The 18,978-nt window shown below is 49.3% G+C and overlaps 1 long non-coding RNA gene across 1 annotated transcript; it reads left to right on the top strand.

Annotated features, from left to right (window-relative positions):
- The first annotated feature begins 440 nt into the window (after window positions 1-440).
- Window positions 441-1,913, top strand: LOC144119488 (uncharacterized). The gene is made up of 3 exons (XR_013312388.1): window positions 441-681; window positions 846-1,077; window positions 1,399-1,913. It is a non-coding gene; the product is annotated as an uncharacterized LOC144119488 (long non-coding RNA).
- Window positions 1,914-18,978: the final 17,065 nt, after the last annotated feature.

Genomic DNA, 18,978 nt, shown 5'->3' with positions numbered 1-18,978 from the left:
CTGGGTTTGGAGCTCCAGCTCCCTCCTCAAACGCTACTCATAGTTTGCGGGAAGGAATTCGTCGCGGAAGCTAGCGCAAAACTCCTCCATTGTCCTCGCTCGGTTGCCGGTGTTACGTTTCGCCTACAACGCGCGGTATAGGCCTGGTGCGCTGCAGCTTTGACCGTACATGTGGCGCCACCTCCCGTTCACGACGTGCGTTATGTGTAAGTCAAACGTGCAGCCGCCGCAGTCGCCGCAGTTAATACCATGGCGGCAAGCGGCAGCGCAGAGTGTACGCGATCTAAAAGCAGGAGTTCTATTTACTGTTGTGTGTACGGCTGCCACAACAGTTATAAGAACACCGCCGGAAAGTTGCCGAAGATTAAAATTTACAGCTTTCCCTGGAGGCCGTATGAAGAGGGAAGGCAGCGCTGGGTCAGAGTGGTACGCCGTGCAAGGTAAGCATACACGCCTCGTCAGCGTTGTCAACGGCTTATTGTATTTAATTGTTTCCATTAGCCCGGACGGAAGCCCATGGCAACCGAACCGCTGCTCGACCCGCATCTGCAGTGCACATTTTGTGGGGAACGAGAAAAGCACGATTGCCGGACACCCTGCATACATTCCTACGCTGTTTCCGGCGAGCTATGGGAGATGCGACGGCGTCTGCAGCGAGACGAAGATTGGGAGATACGAGCGGTAAGCAGCGCTGTTCACGGGAAAGATTTTGCTGGTTTGCAAATACTGTCGGCGCGGCTCATCTGTGGTCCGGAGCAGATATTCCGATGTTAGTAATATTTCTGATATTGAAGTCCAGTGTAGAGCTATACATCAGAATTTAACCTTGGGCATATCTTTTCAAGAGCTCAGCGCAGAGGCTTGACTACCGAAGCGTCTACTTCCGGAAAGCTACGAACTGCAGCCGAGGCTGTGGGCTCCCAGTCTGCAGTTTCTGGTGCGGACGGCTTGTCCGCTGAAGCGACGGCACCCGACGAGCCAGAGACCACGGCAGACGCTTCAAGCCCCAAGGCTGCAGCTTCTGGTGCGGGCGGTGCACGAAGTTCGTCCGACAGCGTCGCTACCATGTTATCTGTGGTATGTTGTTTTCTTCATCGTCTTTACTGATAAAACTTTTTTCACTCCCCGTTCATTGTTCCATGCTCTGCTTGCAATTGATGCTGCTAGTTATAAAGCACATGTTAATAATTGAAGTGTTCCTCTGAGAATTATACTTTGTACTATTTAATTACTTTACCAGTGCTGAAAAGACAAATTTGTTGAGTTCTCTAATCTGCAGATGAATTAACCAGGAACACAAAGCTTTTGCAACCAAAGAAAGCTAAAAAGAGGGCCGCTTGCACTCTCTATTCAAAATACAGATGACAAAAAGTAATGGAAACTTTTACCATTTTCCAGGCTACGCAGACTGAAGGGAGTCTACATCAAGGACAATGTACCCTCTTTTTGTCTGTGGCCTCTCAAGGCTGCGCTTCGACTCAAGTCTGCCACAATGACACTGTAGACACCAGTGTTCAAGCCCAGGTGGCTACAGAGTCAACGTTCGCTGGTCCAGAAGAGCGCAGCTGTGTTTTCTTGGGGTATGAGTCCATGTGTCACAAAGAGGAAGCATTCCGGGAACTCTGTGGCGTCAGTGCAAATGTATTTGCGCTCCTTTTATCTGTCATTTCTCCTATACCTGTCCGGCAAATCGATGTGCCCGTAGCTCAAAAGCTGGCAATTTTTTTGATGAGGTTGAAACTGGGAACTTCATTTTCCAGCATTGCCGTTCTTTTTGGCCTCCACCGTACAGCTGTAAGCAGAATATTCTACTTTGTTCTGAGCAATATGTTGGCTGCACTGCAGAATTTCATTCCAAACCCTTCACGTGCGACTGTTGATGCATTAATGCCTGCTTGCTTCATGCGCCACTACCCACGTTGCCGTTTTATTATAGACTGCAATGAGGTTAGAACAGAAGAACCACCAACACTAGAACAGAGACGTGCTCTATTTTCCCACTACAAGGGTGGCTACACCTTAAAGTTCCTGGTGGGAATTTTGCCAAATGGTTGCATTACATTTGTCTCGGATGCCTATGGGGGTCGAATGTCGGACACCCACATCACGCTGGAGTCAGGATTTCTGGACCGAATAGAGCCAGGGGATGTAGTACTTGCTGATAAGGGATTTCCCGGAATTAAGGCACCAGCTGAAGGGAAAGAAGGAATTGTTGTTCTACCCCCATTTTCGAAAGGGAATGTCCAGTTCACCTGTGAGGAACTGCAGGAAACCTACCATGTTACGCAGGTACGGATACACGTTGAAAGGGTGATCCAGCGTTTGAAGCTGTTTAATGTCTTGAACACAAGAGTCGCCGTGGACATGATTCCTCATATGAGTTCAATAATGCGCATGTGCTGCATTCTGGTTAATCTTCAAAACCCAGTTATCAACACGAAATGGCCTCAGGTTAACAAAAATGGGGACTGAAAGCCTGACTGCATCACATTTCTTTTGCTGGTTTGGTTTTACTGTGTTTACATCCCACAGAGGAGGAGGAGGAGGAAAAACATTTATTCAGAGCACAAAAACTGGGTGGGTTCAGTACGAGAACCCATTGGTCGTCATCATAATCCGGCCCCTCTCAACCCGCAATTTCTGGTCGAGTGGGCTGTGGCTATGAAGGGTTGCCTCCCAGCGCTCATGAGTCGGATCGGGATTTCTGTCCAAGTCTGGGTTTTCTTGACATTCCCAAACCGCGTGAAAGAGTGTGCCAACTGCTCCACAGAAGGGCCAGGACGAATTGTAGGTTTCTGGGTACCATTTACTCATTAGGTAAGGATTGGGCAGAGTATTAGTTTGTAGTCGCCTGATTATGTGCTCTTAATATTTACTTAGGGTTTTGTGAGGAAGAGGATATTCCCTTCTTGTGATCTTATAGTACTCCGTAATTTCTGCGTAGCTTAGTAAGGGTGACGGGTTGTCAACTATGTCAGAGAGAGGCTGCGTGCCAGATGCTCGGAGGAGGAGAGCTCGAGCAGCTGTGTTGGCCGCCTCATTGCCCGTCGTTGAGAGGTGCCCTGGCGTCCAGAAGATCTGGATGTTGGAAAGGATTAGACCTTTCCAAAATTTCCCAACACGGAGCGCCAACGCGGCCTCGAGCTATGAGGGATGCCGCAGTGGTTCTTTAGCATACACTTATTTCTTTTGCAGGTGCTCTCGAGTACAGTGTGAAAGACCAGTATCGTATGGTATACGGAGTGTTGTGCTGCAGATGTGTGCATATGTATTGAGAGACACAGGTATAAGAGGGCTGTAGGCTAATTTTGAGCTATGTTGATGTCAAAACCACACAGGAGCGGGTTTGTTGGAGAGGCTTTGCTGACCTAGCATGACCAGTGCGGTACTTGTCTGCAACGATAGGTCGAGAATGGGCTCCTGTCTTGCACATCCGAGTTATTTCCGACATTCATTTTTGCCCTTGTTACAGTTTTGGGTTGCACCTTTCTGTGTCTATTCAAAATCTGACAGTCTTTGCTTGTTGTCTTCGTGACAGTTTGAGTAATGCTTTCATGTGTCTGTGCCTGCAACCTTGTGTTCATATGTTCCCATCTTATGTTTTTGCTAATTCTCAAGTTCTTATGTCCCTGCCGACTGAATTGTTGATTTGTGCTCATTGATTGCTCAGGTTCTCTTAATATCTATAATGCATTTGTTGTTAAGGTTAGTTTTCTGCTGCCATCGTGTTTTTGCTGCGTGTGGGCACTTCAGTTTTGTTGCGCTGCCAGTTATAGTAGTTATCTCTCTAAAGTGGAAAGCAGTAGCTGTAGCCACCTTTAAGCACCAACCTCTCCTTTCATGTTTTGTCATCTTTGACCAAAATATGTCAAAGCCACTCCATTTCACTGGCACAAACATAAGTTTATTCCAATGAAATACATACTTGCAAATCAAACTTGTATGCTTGAATATGTTTAGCTTACATTGAAACAAATTGATGCACACATCATTTTTTAGTGGTATTTCAGGTGGCTTAAAATTCAGGGAGTTCATGGCTGTTTAGGAAGGTCACAAGCAGAACCAAAAAAGCAATATTGAAACTTTACCGATTTCTTTTTTAAAGTAAACTTCAATCATATGTTCAAGTGATGAATCTGCCACCATCAATAACCACTCCATCTTGTGTTCACTTTTTATTCCTGCAAATACAAGGGATGCCTGCTGTTAGTGCTGCCAGAAGAGTTGGAACATAATTGCATGATGTTTATGAAATGCTTTTTTTTACAAGAGACATGTATAAAAATATGGAGCATTTTAAGAAAAATGACTCGAGCATGCTTCTGCGTTCAAATGATGAGTGTGCAGTGTGCCAGGGTTCTTGATCACGTTTTACTGAAATAAGGAGGTTGCACCTCAGCTACTAGTAAGCTGCACCTGTAAACATGCAAAAGGGAATAACACCTTGAGTGAAGGCTGCAAGCTTGACTCCACCTGGGGTTTTTCCCCCCCGACAGAAACTGCAGCCACACTATGAGACTGCACTGTGGGTCTTAGTGAAGACATATTGCAAAGCATACTATCATTATGTTTTGTAGTTGTGCATGGGGAGACTAAATGTTACACATCACTCATTCCACTTGCAGCCATTTATTTGAACAATCCATAGCCAACAATATGAGGCTATAAAATGACTCAGTTATTTGTCAGTGTCAGGAGGTCTTTCAATCAATGCGTGAGAAACCTCAAAAGGTGCTTGAAATAAAAGCCTTCCAGCTTCGGTATGTACTCGGCTAGGAAGCCATCATCTCTCTTCACAGTGACTGTTATGCTGTGCTGTGATGAGTAAACAAAAAAAGGGCATGATCTAGATTCAAAATGTACAGCATCACCATCACTTGCGTGTAGTAGGCATGTCCTTTCTTAAGCATCAAATGCCCATTGCTGTACTCAATATATGGGACAAAGCTGAGCTCATGCTCATAGTCAATCAAACGGTGGTTTTCTTTCAGCGAGAAAGGGCACTTGATTTCAACAAGGCATTTGTTTCCATTGGCTACGTGGATTCCATCAGGGCTGCAACATAGCCATGGTTGCTCCGGATGTATTATAAGCCCAACCTGTAAAAGATTATATATATATATATATATATATATATATATATATATATATATATATATATTGCCTAAAAATGTTACATGAAAAACACCTATACATTACCTCATAGATCGGACTTCCAAGAGCCATTGACAATTCTCTTCTAGCTTCAGCTTCTGTCATTTTGCCTTGAATACAACAAAACCATGCAATATATTAGAATAAAACTAACGATTTGCTTTATGAAATCATTCCAGCATTACAATTTAAACAGCACAAAATATAGTTTAACACAAACTGGGAGAGGACATCATGCATGCACAATTTTCTTGTATGCAGCTCATGCTGGTTAGCACCCAGTGCAAAGCATTCTACCGTATGAGGTGGCCGCAGTTGAGAAGAACCTTGGTCTTGCCAGAGATTTCGCCAGGCTTTCAAAGTTCGATGTGCGGGTTTTAATTCTGTGCGCGCTAGTACTTGTCACCCGAACGCGTCGTTCTTGATGCCACCTGTGGCGAAATGTGAATCGATCATTGACAAAAACAAAAAAACGTAAAACTTTATCCTTTTTGGAAAGGTGCATCTCGCATCTTTTCAGCCTCAGCGGCCACACAGCAACGACTTCCATAGCAGTAAAAAGCTTCCTTTTACGGGCCAAGCCACTGCCCAAACATTCTCTGATGAGCTCAGCTTCAACAGCTGTACGCTCAGAAGGGAGCGCAACAGCACACTTCTCTTCCTCTGAGCGCGCCACTCTTTCTTCCAGGGCAGGCACAAGAGTACAGTTCACTTGGGGATATTTCGCGAGTGTGGTATTTGGGCACAAAGCCCCAAGAACTGGAACCGGCAGGGGACGACCTACAGGAATAATGAAAATAAAAACATACCGCCTCACGAAAGCAAGCAGTCGTGCCTGAAAGTAATCTTACTTGTGAATAGCTCCCGCACAGATTTTTTTTGTGTCTAGCGTAGGGCGAGTGGTAGGCTTCCGCCAAGTACAAGGCAGGTCTGTGCACGACACGTGCTTGTAGTTGTTGACGAACACAGCTAACGCGGCTCCGTGCTTACACCAGCCCCGGCAACCAGCCTTGCAACTGCAGCTGGCATCCACTATACATCTGGGGTTTGCGGACAACTGAAGAACAAACTTGCATATTAATGAAAATAACAGCTGTACACAAAAATTAAATTTACCTGCAGCCGGACTTCGTACTCCGCAGTCTTCATTTGCGCCGCGCATTTCGCGATTACCTCGGATGGCGCCGCTGAGGCCACGATCTCCTCCCTCACAGCATATACGTGATTGCTGTCATAAAGGTGGCGACCACGCACCAAACTGCTTGTTTTGAAGTATGCGTCTACGTTTTCAATTTTTTTAAACCCGCAGTATAAAACTCGCGCCTCGCCTTTCGCAGCCATCGCGTATCTGGCTCGGAGAGCTGGACTAACGAGTAACGCCTGATCCGCCCGTCGGTGGCGCTCATTGTACCGGAGCAGTGGCGCCACCATACCAGCGCAAGAGGCCTATAGCCGGCGCGGATGCAACGGACGCCGGGGCTTCGTTCAAAGTGGCGGTTATTTTGGGCCCGTTCATCGCTGCCGCAACGCCTCCCGCCAAACGCATCCAGGCAGGTTTCAATGCCACGTGTCGTCGTGTGTGCGTGTGTGTGTGTGTGCATGTTGGTGCCCACGCTTGTCAAAGCGCGGCAGCCGGGGAGAGGAGCTCCCCAACTGGGAGGCGAGGAGGTCTGACCGGCGCCGGCCCGGCGGACGCGCCCGTCACGTCTGTACATGTCCGTGCGTCGCCGTCTTGTGCGACTCATCCCAAGCCGTTCCTTCTTGCCCTCGACACCGAGGGTATAAAAAGACAGCTACGCCGGACGCTAGATGTAATCAGAGCGCTAATGAGAAAGACAGCAGTGCACAGCAATGCGTCATCCCGCCAGTAACGAAAGATGAAGTAAAGAAAGCCTTTGAAGCAATGAAAAGGGGAAAAGCAGCTGGGGAGGATCAGGTAACAGCAGATCTGCTGAAGGATGGAGGGGACATCGTGCTAGAAAAACTAGCCACCCTGTATACGCAATGCCTTATGACCTCGACTGTACCAGAAGCTTGGAAGAATGCAAACATTATCTTAATTCATAAGAAGGGAGACGCCAAGGACTTGAAAAATTACAGGCCGATCAGCTTACTATCCGTTGCCTACAAAGTATTTACTAAGGTAATCGCTAATAGAGTCAGGGCAACGTTAGACTTTAATCAACCAAAAAATCAGGCAGGCTTTCGTAAAGGATATTCCACAATAGATCATATTCACACTATCAATCAGGTGATAGAGAAATGCGCAGAATATAACCAACCTCTCTATATAGCTTTCATTGATTACGAGAAAGCATTCGACTCAGTGGAAACCTCAGCAGTCATACAGGCATTGCGTAATCAGGGGGTAGAAGAGCCTTATGTCAAAATACTGGAAGATATATATAGCAACTGCACAGCTACTATAGTCCTCCATAAAGTCAGCAATAAAATTCCAATAAGAAAGGGCGTCAGGCAAGGAGACACGATCTCGCCAATGCTGTTCACCGCATGTTTGCAGGAGGTTTTTCGAGGCCTGAGTTGGGAACAGTTGGGAATAAGAATAAATGGAGAATACCTAAATAATCTGCGATTTGCTGATGACATTGCCTTGCTGAGTCACTCCGGAGGTGAACTGCAAATCATGATCAACGAGTTAGACAGGCAGAGCAGATCGATGGGTCTAAAAATTAACATGCAGAAAACCAAGGTAATGTTCAACACCCTAGCAAGGGAACAACAGTTCACAATTGGCAGCGAGAGCCTAGAAATTGTGCCGGAATACGTCTACTTAGGGCAGGTAGTGACAGCTGATCCGGATCATGAGAGGGAGATAACTAGAAGGATAAGAATGGGGTGGAGCGCATATGGCAAATTCTCGCAGATCATGAGTGGCAGTTTACCAATTTCCCTCAAGAGGAAAGTGTACAACAGCATAATCTTACCGGTACTCACCTACGGGGCAGAAACGTGGAGGCTAACGAAAAGAGTTCAGCTTAAGTTAAGGACAACGCAGCGAGCCATGGAAAGAAAAATGATAGGTGTAACGTTAAGAGATCGGAAGCGGGCAGAGTGGGTGAGGGAACAAACACGGGTTAATGACATCCTGGTCGAAATCAAGAGAAAGAAATGGGCTTGGGCAGGGCATATAATGCGAAGGCAAGATAACCGCTGGTCTTTAAGGGTAACGGAGTGGGTTCCAAGAGAAAGTAAGCGTAGCAGGGGGCGGCAGAAGGTTAGGTGGGCGGATGAGATTCAGAAGTTTGCAGGCAAAGGGTGGATGCAGCTGGCAAAGGATAGGGTTAATTGGAGAGACATGGGAGAGGCCTTTGCCCTGCAGTGGGTGTAGTAAGGCTGATGATGATGATGATGATGATGATGACGCCGGACGCCAGAGAGACTTCGATTTCTTCCGTCGAGTAACGTGGTCGCCCTGACCGGCTGCTCTTTTGCGATGCCAGAATAAACAAGTTGTTCCGTTGCCAGTCGACTCATCCTTTGCCGGGGACCTTCGGATGTTTCCAGCTTTGCCCCAGGCCGCCAGGCCAACGCTACCCTTGGGGCTTGCAACCCATTTGCAACAACTGGTAGCCAGCGGTGGGATCCCGACAACGGAGGCCAGCAGCGAAGATATGCGGTCAACTCTATGCTGAGCAGCACAACGACCATCCGGGAGCAGTGCAACGAGCCCTGTGTGTTGACTGGTTGCCTCCAGCGGAACGACTGCGCTGAATTCTTGGCTGCGAGGTTTGGTGAGTGCGGGACTTTCTTCTTCTGAGTTTTCCCAGGGTTTTGTTAGTGTCAGAAACAGAGCTGGTAATTGTGTTGTCGTTGCTGCCGGGTTAGTTTGCGGCAAGACAATAGTAGGCAGTAGAGAAAGCAGCATTCGGAGCAGCCATGGATTTGAAGTCGTTGCGCAAACCGAAATTGCTGGAGCTTGCAAGAGAGTTGGGTCTGGATGTCTCAGACAAACTCAGAAAACCAGAACTGCTAAGGGCTATTCTTGAGTTGGAGGCTGAGGATGACGAGCTGTCGGAATGCCTTGAGACCATTGAGGAGAGGGAGCAAAAAGAGAAAGACGAGCGCGAACGTAAAGAACAAAAAGATAAAGAGAAAGAAGAGCGCGCTTTGGAAATGAAGCGTCTCGAGGTAGAGATGGAACGCGCTCGTAATGGAAGTCAGGCACACGGTGCAGGAGAACGGGTATCGTTCAAAATGACTGACCTGATGCGGCCGTTTAAGCTTGGAGAGGACATTGGTTTGTTCCTGGTTAACTTTGAGCGAACGTGCGAGAAGCAGGGGTTCTCTCGGGAAACGTGGCCACAGCGCTTGCTCACTTCGTTACCCGCCGAGGCGGCCGACGTAGTCGCTCGCTTGAAGAGAGAGGAGGCAGAGGATTTCGACCAAGTGAAATCGAGTCTGCTAAAAAAGTACAGGCTGTCAGCGGAGGCGTTCCGTCGGAAGTTTCGGGAAAATGAAAAAGGCAGAAGTGAGTCATATACAGAGTTTGCCTACAGGCTTATGTCAAACATGCAGGAGTGGCTCAAAGAAGAGAAAGCGTTTGGTGACCACAAGAAAATTCTGCAGTGTTTCGGGCTGGAACAGTTTTATAGTCGGTTACCTGAGAACGTGCGGTACTGGGTCTTGGATAGGCCAGACGTTAGTACAGTGGCTAAAGCCGCCGAGCTAGCCGAGGAGTTTGTGACGCGTCGGGCTCGCGGAGCTAAGGACGGTCAAAAGGGTGAATTTGGCTCCAAGTCTGAGAGGCCGAAGTTCACACCCATGAGAGCAAGGGGGGACACACGTAGTGCGGATGCGAGTGAAAGCAGTCCGACCGAACGTAAGGAGACGGCGGCAGCCGAAGCCGAACGCAGAAAGCGGTTCGAGAGGAGGCAAGCGCGCGTGTGTTATACGTGCCAGAAGCCGGGTCACTTTTCGGCGCAGTGTCCAGAAACAAAAAGAGAAGTCGTGTGTTTGTCATTATGTAGCACTGACGAGAACATGAAGCTTCTCGAGCCTTACATGCGAGACTTCCTCGTGAACGGGAAAGAGTGCCGAGTGCTTCGTGATTCCGCAGCTACAATGGATGTAGTTCACCCCTCTTACGTAGAACCCGATATGTTCACGGGCGAGTGCGCATGGATCAAGCAAGCCGTGGAAGCTCATAGCGTGTGTCTGCCCGTAGCAAAAGTGCTTATTGAAGGACCTTTCGGAGCACTTGAGACGGAGGCCGTAGTGTCATCTATGCTGCCCCCCCCCCCCAGTACCCGTACCTATTTTCGAACAGGTCCGATCACCTCCTGCGCGAGAAGGGGCTTTTGTTTGGTGAGGCTAGCGTTCAGGCCTTAACCAGATCGAGAGTTCGGGAGCTCGCTGCAAAGGCGGTAGTTGCGGGGCCGACGTTGTCGAACAATGAGAAAGGGTCGGAGGCGCAGCAAGCTGATACTCAGAGCACGTCCGAACTGAATAAAATTGAGCCTGTAGCGTTGAAGGCACCAGGTACTGGAGAGGAAATGCCCGACACGGGAAAGTTAGAACAGCTTCCGGGACTAGGCTCAGTGACGAACAGGGAAGACACTGATCAGGTCATTAGTGACTTAATCATTAAAGCACCGCTGTCGGCTGAGCAGAAAACCGAACTACACCAACTCTTACAAAAGTTTCAAGGTCAGTTCTCTGAGAGGCCTGGTAGGACTTCTGTCCTTACTCATGATATAGAACTTACCTCGCCAGAGCCAGTACGATCCAAGGCGTACCGGGTGTCACCCCGCCAGCGCGATATTATGGAGGCTGAGGTAAAGAAAATGCTACAGCTCGGTGTTATTGAGGCGGGTGAGAGTGATTATACCTCCCCTTTGATTTTAGTTGAGGTACCGGGCAAGGAACCTCGTCCTTGCGTCGACTACCGCAGGCTTAATTCCATCACTAAGGATCAAATTTATCCGATCCCTAACATCGAGGAGCGCCTTGAGAAAGTTAGTAGCGCTCAGTTTATTTCCACCCTAGATCTTGTCAGGGGTTATTGGCAGGTTCCACTTACAGAAGAGGCTAGTAGGTATGCGGCGTTCATTTCACCAATGGGAACATTCCCTCCTAAAGTTTTGAGTTTTGGTTTGAAGAACGCGCCATACTGCTTTTCAAGCCTCATGGACAAAGTGTTGCGGGGACAGGAAGAATTCGCTTTACCGTATTTAGACGACGTAGCGATATTCTCCGCATCCTGGTCTGAGCATATGGCACACTTGCGGGCAGTGCTAACCCGCCTGCGCGAAGCGGGCTTGACAGTCAAGGCTCCCAAGTGCCAATTAGCACAGGCCGAGGTTGTCTACCTCGGTCACGTGATTGGACAGGGTCATCGCCGGCCCTCTGAAATAAAGGTGGCCGCTGTGCGAGACTTCCCGCAACCACGTACGAAGACCGATATTCGGTCGTTCTTAGGTGTCGCCGGCTACTATCAGAGGTACATCCCCAGGTACTCCGATATCGCGGCTCCCCTGACGGATGCTCTAAGAAAAACAGAGCCCCAAACAGTCGTCTGGGGCGAGACAAAGGAAAGAGCTTTTAGCGCCCTAAAGAGCGCCCTAACAAGCCAGCCTGTGCTACGATCGCCAGACTACACAAAAGGGTTCGTTGTTCAGTGCGATGCTAGTGAGCGAGACATGGGCGTTGTACTGTGCCAAAGGGACAATGGAGAAGTGGAACACCCCGTCCTGTATGCTAGTCGTAAGCTGACCTGTCGTGAGCAGGCGTACAGCGCCACCGAGAAAGAGTGTGCGTGTCTCGTGTGGGCCGTTCAGAAATTGTCATGCTACCTAGCCGGCTCGAGGTTTATCATTGAGACGGATCACTGCCCTCTCAAATGGCTGCAGACCATCTCTCCCAAAAATGGCCGCCTCCTGCGCTGGAGCCTCGCTTTGCAACAATATTCCTTTGAGGTGCGTTACAAAAAGGGGAGTCTCAACGGTAACGCCGATGGCTTAAGTCGAAGCCCCTAACGTAGGAATCCGCCTCAAAGTTGTTTGTTACTGATGTTTTCTTCCTGAGGCAGGATTTTTAACATATTGCTTTTGTTTAGTGTTTCTAAGTGATTATGTGCTTTCTAGTGCAATTTTCCAATTTGTGGACGCGTTCTGAGTGCTGCTTGACTACTGTAAGGAAATAGGCAGTAGTATAAAAGGGGAAAGAGCCTGGCAGAGCTTAGTGAGGGTTGTCTCGTGCTTGCTGACTGAGCGGTTGCGTTTCGGCGTAGTTCTAACGCTTGCGGGGAACGAGCACCAAAAATGGCAACTCTCCCGAAGTCACTTTGCAGTGTCCTGTGTGATCCTGAACTTGAGAACGAGGCCTTCTCTGTGCGCTACGCTCAAGCAACGTCGAGGGACGACCGGTTTCGTTTACGAGCATCATCGAGCGACATCCCTCCGGACAGCGGATGCAGTCCCCTGACCATCGGGATCTCCTTCTCCCGGCGGGGCGGTCTGTTACGTTTCGCCTACAACGCGCGGTATAGCCGGCGCGGATGCAACGGACGCCGGGGCTTCGTTCAAAGTGGCGGTCATTTTGGGCCCGTTCATCGCTGCCGCAACGCCTCCCGCCAAACGCGTCCAGGCAGGTTTCAATGCCACGTGTCGTCGTGTGTGCGTGTGTGTGTGTGTGCATGTTGGTGCCCACGCTTGTCAAAGCGCGGCAGCCGGGGAGAGGAGCTCCCCAACTGGGAGGCGAGGAGGCCTGACCGGCGCCGGCCCGGCGGACGCGCCCGTCACGTCTGTACATGTCCGTGCGTCGCCGTCTTGTGCGACTCATCCCAAGCCGTTCCTTCTTGCCCTCGACTCCGAGGGTATAAAAAGACAGCTGCGCCGGACGCCAAAGAGAGACTTCGATTTCTTCCTTCGAGTAACGTGGTCGCCCTGACCGGCTGCTCTTTTGCGATGTCAGAATAAACAAGTTGTTCTGTTGCCAGTCGACTCATCCTTTGCCGGGACCTTCGGATGTTTTCAGCTGTGCCCCAGGCCGCCAGGCCAACGCTACCCTTGGGGCTTGCAACCCATTTGCAACACCGGCTAGGCGGTACCAGCGGGCCGCTTGCTCCGTCAAAGAAACAGTCACAACACGCGCGAGCATTGCGGCGTCTGCGATTCCTGTCACTTGCTGATAATGCAGCAGACGGTCGAGGTACTCGTTTGCTCCCGTAGTGTTGTGGTACCCCATGCAGGTAGGCAAGTCAATCCTAACACGTGGTGACTGGGCCGGGGCTTGCAAATTGTTTTGCAAAATACCCGCTAGACTCTGCATAACCTGAATTGCGTTCTGCAAGAGCACCTCGGATGATTGCGGACTAACGCCCCCGGAGTTGAGCGCAGCCGCTGATGGCGTCGAATGATGAGGCCTAGGTGCCTCATTGTTCGCGCCGCGGAGCGGCGAGGCGCCCGATGTGGAGCCCCCCATACCAGGCCTAAGTCCTACCAACGCGTCAGGGGATGTTCCTCGGCTATTCTGCGTGGAAAGCTCAAGATTCACAAATTCAAACCCTTCCAACGGCGCGTCAAGTAGGGAGCCCTGGTTATGTGCCGCTGGCTCTGACAGCATAAACAAAGACTGCAAGTCACTCCTGTCGGCTGCCATCCTTTGTTAGGGCTACGGTAGTCGTTCGCTCCAACAAAGGTCACTGCTCGATTGCCTAGTTCGCCCCACGTTCGGGCGCCAAGATATAGGGTCACTCTGCGTCCAGCTGGCCGGGAAGGCGAGCTTCCGTGCAAGCTACACGCAGGCGTTATTCAAGTACGCAACACGTTTTCCCAAACCGTGGCGCAGAGTCGCAGCCACGGCAGGTCCGGACGAAATAGGCAACGGCAGGTCACGCTAGGAAATAGTTTATTATCCTAACGCGAGGTAAAGCACACTACGGAAGAATGTTCTATCCGTAAAATAGATGTTCAGCAGCTCACCAGGTCGTTCACGTCGACTGGCGTTGGTGTTTGGGGGCCGGCGGGCAGCGGAATGGGTCCGTGGGGCACTTCGGTCAGGTCCGGCAGCGAGAGTCCCTTCGCGCCGCGCGTTCCCCCCTTTATCCCCTCGGTCATTGCCTCCCTCGCAGCATATCGTTGCCGTCAAGCATAGGCATGCTACCTTCTCCGCAGAAGGCAGCGCGCTGCCGTGACGTCACGTGAGTGCTGGGGCGGAAATGAGCAGAGTCGCAGGGGTGCCTTCTCTCCACATTCCTGGTGGCCAGCGCGCACGTGTAAGTCACGGTCGCCGCTGGCGCGGGGGACGAGGAGAGGATACCACGGCACGAAAGGAGACCTTGTGGAGCATTGCTTGCTGAATAAGCATATGGGCTCCGTGCGCTGCAGTTTGACGCGCGCGAGTGGTGCCACCTGGTTAAGAGCGGTGGCGAAAGGCGGACGCAGCCAACGCAGCTCTCTGGTTCAGTTTGCAGTGAGCGAGGCGAGCGGTGAGGTGCTTCGTCCGAAGGCGAAAACAAACTTGGATAATTATGGGTGCTCTACCTACTGCTGTGTTTACCCAATGTCATAACAGCTATAAAAACACTGCAGTCAGGGTACCGAATATATTTAAACGTTTTTCTTGGACATCGTGCATGCTAGCTCATGCACAGGGGGTATGCTGGAAATGAGTGCACTGTGGAATTAAATTCATGAGAGTGAACTGGGAAAGGGTTTACATTGACTGGGGTGTTTCGAACGTGACATCATTGGTAGGAGCTGCTTTGTCTTTATGTTGAGCGAAGGAATGCGTTCAGTCAGTCACAGGAAATGGTTTACGGTGAAGTTCTTGGAGCTAGCATCTTAAGTTTAAGTCTTCGTTTGTTATGCTCATCTGTGGTTCAGCGTGTCAATTTTGCTTCTAGTTTTTCTTTCGTGCGTGTGTGTATGCAGTGGGAGCGACGTCGTACTTCTGAGAGTGCTTATGTCGTTTTTCACATTGTTTCACCTAAGCTTTTGTGTATTTATTTGCATCATTTTATTTCCTTCAGTGGTTTAAAATTTTGTATCTTTATTTGTTGCATTTATGAGATCTCAAATCCTGTTCTAGACGAATAAAAAGAAAAATAGAGAGTGGTTCAAATTTCTCTCTCTATATATATATATATTTCTTGGATTTCACAACATCACTAAACCCTTAATTTCGGGAATTAATCTTTTGATTTTAATTCGGTTTATCGTCCCAATGCAACGAAGACTATAAGGGGCGCCATAGTAGGAGGTTCCAGATAATTGCAACCACCTGGAGTTCTTTAACGTGCACTGACATCGCGCACTACGCGGGCCTCTAGAATTTTGCCTTCACCGAAATGCGACCGCCGCAACCAGGATCGAACACAAGTCATTTGGGTCAGCAGCTGAGCACCATAACCACTGAGCCACCGCGGCGGCCTTTCTATAGTGAAGTATTTACCAAAAGAGCAATACGACCAAAATAATTCATGTAATTGGTGTTTTCATGAAATTCCTGAAATGAAAGTCCCGTGGAAGATACTTAGCAAGAAACCCATCGTCTTTTTGTATGCTTAGAGCTATGCTTCTCTGAGAGGAATACACAAAGAAGTGTCGATCCTGCAGGATGTAGAGCACTATCATCTGATATATCTGTGTAGTAAGTTTGCGTTTTTCGCAATTCTAGCCGACCATTCACATAGTCGATGTCACAGTGGATGTAAATTACATAGCTGATTTCATTATTTGGGTCAGAGCCTTGCTTCTCAAACTGTAAAGGTACTTAATTAATCTCAATAAGCTCAACTGCGTTGCCAGATATTGCAGTGCCGTCGGGACTGCAACACAATCATGGTTGCTCGGAATCGGTGGTCAGCCCAACCTGAAAGCAATTGAAACGAAATGCAGCAGTGGTGGCGTCATAGCTTTCATTGCGTTGAAATCCGCAAAGAAGGCGTTGACTTAGAATGGCATCGCGGTCAGTGCTCGTCTGCTATGCGGCCGGGCTGGCGCGAACGCATCGGGCATGGAGGAAGGCGCAGGGCCACTACGGCCAGTCTCGAGGAGGCCCGCGCTCTCCCTTCGAGAGACCGGCCGTGACTGAGCGTCCGGTTAACGCGGCGAATGCCACGAGGCGGCGCTGGCGATGTGGTCGCTGCTGGCGCCACCATACCAGCGCACGGAGCCCATAGGCTGTCTTCACGGCGTGTATTCTGAATATTTTGCTGCTCATCCACGGCACTTCTTTGGGTATTACGCGTGTTTACTACGTGGCGTGTTCCTCCAACCGTAAAAGTAAAATTCTTGTTCTAGATTCAAGCCACATACTAGTCCAAGTTTACTGGACATTATGAATACAAGCAAAATAAGTAAAGAGAATTAGCATTGTCCCCAGTAGAACAAGGTGGCGGGACCATGCGGGTCCGACATGGGCAAGGAGGGCTGGTGGCAGCCCGCAATAAACCTACATGGGTCCCTCGTGGGGGCAGTGCTGGCAAGAAAGGTTTGGGCTGCCCATTTTATGCCTGAGTGGGCCCCTCGTCAGCTACGCATGGGCTTAAAAAGAGCGGGCAGCCCGCCTGGGTCCCACCACAGAAACATGCGGGCAACAGTGCGGGCTCTATCATGGCGAAGTGTGGGCAGCCCCTCTTGGGGCTGCCCGTACAGCACCTTGAGGGAGCCACGGTGGTTTTGAGTGGGCAAAGAGATAGTACTCCCGCCTTCGGCCTACATGGGTCCTGTGTGGAAAATACAGGGGCTATACCATGGGCTTCACAGTGGCGAAGTGTTGTAGGCATGCAGTTCGGGCTGTCTGAGCAACACCTACGTTGGTCCCGCATGGGCTAGGCGTGAGCACATTTGTCGTTCCCGCATCTTCCCCACCTGTATCCGAAACAGGGTATGAAAGGGCTAAGCATGGGCTGCATGCAGTTCGTGTGCATAAAATATGGGGTTACATGATGGTGAAGTGCGGGCAAACCCAAGAGGGGCGGCCCCTGCAGCACCCTCAAGGATCCAAGGAGGCTAGCTGCGTGTGGGCAAACATACAATATTCCCGCCTACAGCCTACAAAGGCACTGCGTAGAAAATACAGTTCAGTAGCGTGGCTTTTTGGGCTTGTTGGTACATAGTTCCAATACACTGTGTAGCGCAGCAAAAGACGAGGACACAAGAGACGAGAGACGAACACCACGAGCGCTATAGCGCTCGTGGTGTTCGTCTCTCGTCTCTTGTGTCCTCGTCTTTTGCTGCGCTACACAGTGTATTGGAGTAGAAAATACGTGGGCAGAGCATGGGCACATATCAGCCATTCCCACATCTTCCCTGCCTACATATCTGATACAAAAAGAACTAAGTGTGGGCTATGCAGTGGCAAAGTGTGTGTGCATGAACCCGGGCTGTGCGACGGTGAATTGCGGGCAACCCCGATGGGGGCTAGCCGTGCATCACTCTGACGACACTGTGTGTGGAAACAGGAGTATATATCAGCCTGTAGCCTTCGTAAGTCCTGCGTCGATTATTCTGGAGTTTGCAGTGCAGAAACATCACGCGTAATGTTAGCGATCGTTGCTCGGCGACACCTATGGACATGTAGTCCCACTTACATTAGTCTGGCTGCATATCCTACATCACATGCAAAAAGGTTGCATGGGTGCCACAGCGATGAAGCATGGGCGCGTGGGTGAAGTGTGGGTATATATATATATATATATATATATATATATATATATATATATATATATATATATATATATATATATATATATATATATATATATATATATATATATGCGCTCAGTATATGGGCTGCCCACTCAGCACGTTGATGAAGCCAGACGGATGTGGGCAAATAGCTTGCATTCCTGCGTTCAAGCTAAATATATCCTGCATAGAATATGCAATTAAGCATGTAATTTAAGTTATATGCGCTTCAAAAAGCATATTGGTACACGAATTCCGGCTGCCAGCAATAACTGAGACGGTCCCCTCTTCCGACCTATACTCTTGTACAAGTGGTTCGTGTCTGTTTTGTTGCGGGTCATTCGATAATTATAATTTTTTTATTGTCCCTTGATGTTCAATTTATTGAGTTTTTGCAGTAATACACATTTTGTTGAAAGCTACAATAGAACCTTTGAGATTAACTTTTTATTGAAGATGAGTAAGAGCCTCCGCGGTGGCTGAGTGGTTACGGCGCTCGGCTGCCAGCCCGAAAGACGCGGGTTCGATCCCGGCCGCGACGGTCGAATTTCGATGGAGGTGAAATTCTAGAGGCCCGTGTACTGTGCGATGTCAGTGCCCAGGTGGTCGAAATTTCCCGAGCCCTTCACTACGGCGTCTCTCATAGCCTGAGTCGCTTTGGGACGTTTAAACCCCCATTTAACCTCCCTGCGTTTCCTTTTCATTCTCTCTCTCTAAACCCCCATAAACCAAACCAAGTTGAGCAAAGCAGACTTGTTCTGCAGATCATATATTTGTAGCATAAGCAGAAATACGGTTTAGGAGAAACTTGGTGCTGTGCTAAAAAATATGCAGTGAAAGCTCGTTAATCCGGTCTGCAAAAGACCGGAAAGAAAAAAGAAAAGCTAAGAAAACAACTTGTCAAGTTGTTCTGCAAGGAGCAGAAACATTGTCGCCTGCTTTTGACAAAAACTGCTCGGCAAGGATACACGGAGGCGCGGAGCGCCTTAGTCTAACTGCAATTTTGTAACAGTTTGCATAATTATTTACCATGACGTTAATAGCCACGCTAATAGCCCCGCGCCAGCGCGAAGCGTGCTTCCCAACGACGTTCAAATCCAGCGCGCTGCTGCCAGGGCACGTGGCAGGACGCAGCAAACCCTCCTCTCCTCCTCTTCCTCGGTGCATTCCG

This window comes from Amblyomma americanum, chromosome 2, assembly GCF_052857255.1.
Source record: "Amblyomma americanum isolate KBUSLIRL-KWMA chromosome 2, ASM5285725v1, whole genome shotgun sequence".
In the NCBI taxonomy this organism is placed as follows: domain Eukaryota; kingdom Metazoa; phylum Arthropoda; class Arachnida; order Ixodida; family Ixodidae; genus Amblyomma; species Amblyomma americanum.
Note: the sequence above shows the minus strand (reverse complement) of the source record. Positions and strands in the feature narration are given on the sequence as shown.